The sequence below is a fragment of the Centroberyx affinis genome, unplaced genomic scaffold (genome assembly GCF_046629955.1).
Source record: "Centroberyx affinis isolate AG114_WGS23_722 - 3 ecotype Tasmania unplaced genomic scaffold, CSIRO-AGI_Caff_v1 ptg008155l_1, whole genome shotgun sequence".
NCBI lineage: Eukaryota > Metazoa > Chordata > Actinopteri > Beryciformes > Berycidae > Centroberyx > Centroberyx affinis.
Genome location: NW_027284062.1, coordinates 2950 through 8738, shown reverse-complemented (window position 1 = coordinate 8738; position 5789 = coordinate 2950). Strand labels below are relative to the sequence as shown.

The window sequence follows — 5789 nt, the reverse complement described above, 5'->3', positions numbered from 1 at the left end:
CTGTCCTCGGGGAGTTGTAGTTTTTATGACCCATCAGGACTACAGCTGTGGTCCTGAAGGGGATCGGACCTCCTCCTCTGCTCTGCACAGGAAGGGGAAAAGTGCTCTCTTGTCTTATCCTAGATACTTTTATTAACTGCTTGTGATTGTCACTGATATGAAGCATCATTTCGCTTCATTTCGCTTTGAATCGAACAGTTAAAACCTGTCTGGCTTTTGTTTCCTGCTGCGTTTATAGATGATGTTCTCCTTTCCTGTACTTATCACAGGGAGTCTGTAGGTCTTTTAAAAAAGTCTTAAAATCTCTCAGAACAAATTATCTATATTAAAGGTCTTCAGTACAGTTAAAGGTTGCGTTTGAGTCTTAAAAACGTTGCTTTTCCTCAGTGCAACCAGGAAGATTTCTCACCAGAAAAGCTATGCACTGACACACATTTTACGTTCTATTTTTGCCGTTAAATAGGTCTTAAAACCTTATTTAAACTGCCATGAAACCAATAATCATTGGCATTTTCATATAATGTCATGTCGATTTTGCTGACAGCTTAGAACTAACAATGTCAAAAAGATTAAAAAAAAAAAAAAAACAGGAACTCGAGGATTGACACTGTAAAAAAGGTTTAAAAAAATGTTACTTGCAGAAACCTGTAGTCACTTTGTAGCAGAGACGGGGACTCGAGTCACAGTTTGAACAGCTTGAGACTTGACTTGATGCATGAAGAGAAGACTTGAGACTGGACTTGACTTGGGTTCTGGTGACTTGGGACTTGACTCTGATGACTTGAAAAGGTTTCTAAAGTCTCGACTTGAGATCTTGTGTTTGTGTAAATGACTTAGATTGAAAGTGATGAGATTTGTTCCAGCAGACGACTGAATTTAAATTCTGTTTTCTGAATTTGTATGGAATGATTGAATTTATTGAAGTTGAAACTGATTATAGAAATCAAACTCATGATGCTCTTACCAAGTTTTTATCCTATTAAAACCATATTGCATTGAAAAGTCCTAGATATTTAGTTTTCTTTAAGATATTAAATTGATGCTGGACTCTTGATTTGTTCTGACTTGACTTGGTGATCTACATTTAGACTTGAGACTTGACTTTAATGACATGGACTTGTTTTGTCTTCCAGACGCTCCGGTCGTCCAACAGCTGAGAAGAACCTTCAAATACTTCAAAGACTACAGACAGGTGAGTGGATGGAAAATGGTCAGAGTCTCTGTCACGTCGTCCCGGTGTCTGTGTCTGTTGTTGATGATGTCATCTGCGTGCGCCGCCCCCCCTCAGATGATCATCGAGCCGACGAGCCCCAAGCTGCTGCCCGACCCGCTGAAGGAGCCGTACTACCAGCCGCCCTACACTCTGGTGCTGGAGCTCACCGACGTGCTGCTGCACCCAGAGTGGTCGGTACGTCCAGCTCCTCCTCCTCCTCCTCCTCATCTTCCTCCTCGTCATCATCTTCCTCCTCCTTTCCTTCCTTCTCTCCTCTCCTTCCTCTCTTCTCCTCTCCTTCTTTCTCTCGTCTCCTTCCACTCTTCTTCCTCTCCTCTCCTTTCCATTTCGTCATCTCCTTTCTCCTTCATTTCCTTTCTTTTCCTTCCTCTTCTCCTTCCTCTCCTTCCCTTCCTCTCTCCTCTCCCTTCTCCTCTCCTCTCCTCTCCTCCTTCCTCCTCTTCTTCCTCTCCTTCCTTTCCGTTCTCCTCTTTTCTATTTCCTTCTCTCCTCTCTCATCCCCTCCTCCTTTCTTCTCCTCTCCTCTTGTCTCCTTCCTCTACTTCATCCTCTCTCCTTCCTTTTCCTTCCTCCTCCTTCCCTTCCTTCTCTCCTTCCTCTCATCTCCTCTCCTTTCTCTCGTCTCCTTCCTCTCTTCTCCTCTCCTTCTTTCTCTCGTCTCCTTCCTCTTCCTTCTCTCCTCTTCCTCCTCTCCTTTTCTTCCTTCTCTCGTCTCCTTCCACTCGTCTTCCTCTCCTCTCCTTTCCATTTCGTCATCTCCTTTCTCCTTCATTTCCTTTCTTTTCCTTCCTCTTCTCCTTCCTCTCCTTCCCTTCCTCTCTCCTCTCCCTTCTCCTCTCCTCTCCTCCTTCCTCCTCTCCTTCCTCCTCTTCTTCCTCTCCTTCCTTTCCGTTCTCCTCTTTTCTATTTCCTTCTCTCCTCTCTCGTCCCCTCCTCCTTTCTTCTCCTCTCCTCTTGTCTCCTTCCTCTACTTCATCCTCTCTCCTTCCTTTTCCTTCCTCCTCCTTCCCTTCCTTCTCTCCTCTCCTTCCTCTCATCTCCTCTCCTTTCTCTCGTCTCCTTCCTCTCTTCTTCCTCTCCTTTCCTTTCCATTTCGTCATCTCCTTTCTCCTTATTTTCCTTTCTTTTCCTTCCTCTTCCCCTTCCTCTTCTTCCTCTCCTTCCTTTCCGTTCTCCTCTTTTCTGTTTCCTTCTCCTCCCCTCTTCCTTTCTTCTCCTCTCCTCCTCTCCTTTTGTCTTCTTCCTCTACTTCATCCTCTCTCCTTCCTTTTCCTTCCTCCTCTACTCTTCCTGATCACTTCTTCCTCCTCCTTTCCTTCCTTCTCTCCTCTCCTTCCTCATCTCCTCTCCTTCTTTCTCTCGTCTCCTTCCTCTTCCTCCTCTCCTCTTCCTCCTATCCTTTTCTTCCTTCTCGTCTCCTTCCTCTCCTCTCCTCTTCTCCTTCCTCCTCTCCTTCCTCCTCTTCTTCCTCTCCTTCCTTTCCGTTCTCTTTTCTATTTCCTTCTGTCCCTCCTCTCTCCTCCCCTCCTCCTTACTTCTCCTCCCCTCCTCTCCTTTTGTTTTCCTCTATTTCATCCTCTCTCCTTCCTTTTCCTTCCTCCTCTACTCTTCCTCATCACCTCTTCTTCTTCCTCCTCCTCCTTTCCTCTCCTTCTCTTCTCCTCTCTTCTCCTTGAACTGACAGGACATTTTACTCCACCAAGTCATCACAAGATAAATCTATCTATCTTTATTTATTTTTCTTTCTTTCTTTCTTTCTTTCTTTCTTTCTTTCTTTCTTTCTTTCTTTCTTTCTTTCTTTCTTTCTTTCTTTCTTTCTTTCTTTCTTTCTTTCTTTCTTTCTTTCTTTCTTTAATCTTGCAGTAAGTTTTGTTTTTTCTGATCTAAACTGGTCCTGGCTGGAGGAAATGTAGAGCAGACAGAAAAAGACAAGAGAGAAGGAGAGACAGAAGAGAGGGAGGGAGGGAAGGAAGGAAGGAAGGATAGATAGATAGGAGGGAGAGGGGAAGTGAAGCAGGAGGTGCAGGGGGTTAATGGTTATACGGGACAGGTGGAGTGTGTGTGTGTGTGTGTTGGAGGTGTGTCACCACCTGTCGACTTGTGCTATCTGTTGAGACACACACACACACACACACACACACACACACACACACACACACACTTAAAACTTCCACCTACCTGACAGGTGTGCAGCAGCTGTAACTCGACACCCGCCGCCTCATAAAGTACACACACACACAGACACACACACACACACACACACATAACCCTTACCCCTCCCCACCTTCACCTGCCTCCCCACCTGAGCTCTGCTTCCTCTCTCCTGCACACACACACACACACACACACACTTTGATCCATTATTACTCATTCCTCCCCATAAGTTATATAAACACACACCTGTCCTCCTCTTTTCAACTGTCTCCCCTCTTCTTCAGCCCCGAAACACACACACACACACACACACACACACACACACACACACACACACACACACACACTGCTCGGTTCCTACCCCTGCGCTACAGAATCAAACATCAGTAACTGCTTCAACGGTCACAGCAACAACATTTTATTGCCGTAATCATTGTGAGTCTGGAAGTAACATCAGGGCATCCAATTCCGGACAGCACATGACCAAAAAAAATCACAATCATATACCAATATATTTCATCCTGTGCTGTTTTCACTGAAGTTTCTCATAAATTAACAATCCTCCATCTGTCTTTTATAAGAGTTTAATATCGCTTTTGCCTTAACTTGTAATTGATTTTCTTCCAGTCCCTGCAAATGGATGATAGCGCACCTATTTTTGAGATTCAAAATTCATATCCAATTCCGGATACTTACTTTCGTCCGTGTCGGTGTATTCATATACTCGATATTAACCCTTTATTAACCCTTCCTGTACCTTCACCATGTTACAGATACTTGTAAGAAGTGCAGGCTCTGTACTCAAAGCTCTTATTTTTCCATTTATCAGCCAAGACCGATTCTCTACATGAAGTAACTGTCGCCCAAAGTGGGATTTAAGGCTTCCTGCTTCTTGTTCCTGACTAAGTTCGTAACTTAGTGTTTTATATGCTTAAATGTGTATAGATGTTTATGAAATTTGATACCTAGCTTCTGAAATGTGTATGAATTTACGTCACTTAGCTTTCGGTTGGGAACTCTGTATAAAAATGCCGGTAAACACCGAAAATTACGCGAGTGACCGAGTGTCCGGAATTGGATACAATTCTGTTAAATGATCTGAACTTCAAAGCCTTAAACGGTGCTGAACTGTCTCTGATCCGGTTCTTAGAGCTTTTAGTTTTTCACCTTGGGCCGATATTTGATAATACTATTGCAATATTTTGTGAATATCACAATATATTGATATGGCCATTGTTTTTGCTAAATAGTAAGATCAAATTTTTAGGCTATCAAAAATGACATAATAATGATTCGTATTAATAGCCTAGAAATTTGAATTAATTCAGAAGAAATAAAATTGAATACCAACAAAAGGTGTGAAGTCCAAACACCCTGAAAGTCACTAAAGAGTCCTTGAATTTGATTTCCTAAATGAGCTCAGGACCCCTGTGAAGTGAATACACTCCACCCTGACACACACACACACACACACACACACACACACACACACACACACAGGTCCAGACAGCCCTCAGGTTGTTGTGTGTGTTAACAGGAGCTGACCTGAGTGGAAAAGATCATGACCTCCTGGTGTTTGGCCATAACTAAACAACGTCTGTTCTACTGCTGGAGTTACACACACACACACACACACACACACACACACACACACACACACACACACGCACGCACACACACAGGGAAAATGGAGACCAGTCTGACTTGACAGGAATGAAAACACCAAGCTGTGGAAATTCAGCCTTGTGAAAGTATGAGTGGAGATTTTCTCTGTCTGACTACCTGTGTGTGTGTGTGTGTGTGTGCGTGTGCGTGTGTGTGTCCAGCTGTCGACAGGCTGGCGGTTTAAGAAGCGTCCCGGCATCGACTACCTGTTCCAGCAGCTGGCTCCGCTCTACGAGATCGTCATCTTCACTGCTGAGACCGGCATGGTGAGGCTCAGGCACACACACACACACACACTCAGGCACACACACACACACTCAGGCACACACACACACACACACAGGCACACACACATACACAGGCACACACACACGGGCACACAGGCTCACATACATGCACTCTCACACACATAAACACACACTCATACACAAAAACACACACTCATACACAAAAACACATGCATTCTCTCACACACTCTCATTAACACACACACACACACACCCTGAACCACAGATTGAGTTGTGTTTAGCAGTAAATAATCTCCTGTAGGTTTTATTGTCATGTTGATCAGTGTTGTTGTTGTTGTTGTTGTTGACACTGATTTTGTTTAGTCATCATCTGCTTCATTGTCATTTACATTCAGCCTGAGGAAACACAGAAGAGACACTTTACCGCTATACTAATGATTATCATGATATTGATTTCAATATTTGAGTTTTAGTCAAATTTCAAACAA

At 43.8% G+C, this 5789-nt stretch overlaps 1 long non-coding RNA gene across 1 annotated transcript; it reads left to right on the top strand.

The window, feature by feature from the left end:
- The first annotated feature begins 1132 nt into the window (after positions 1–1132).
- Positions 1133–5319, top strand: LOC139640016 (uncharacterized). Its single transcript, XR_011694903.1, has 3 exons — positions 1133–1192; positions 1289–1408; positions 5215–5319. It is a non-coding gene; the product is annotated as an uncharacterized lncRNA (long non-coding RNA).
- The last annotated feature ends 470 nt before the right edge of the window (positions 5320–5789 follow it).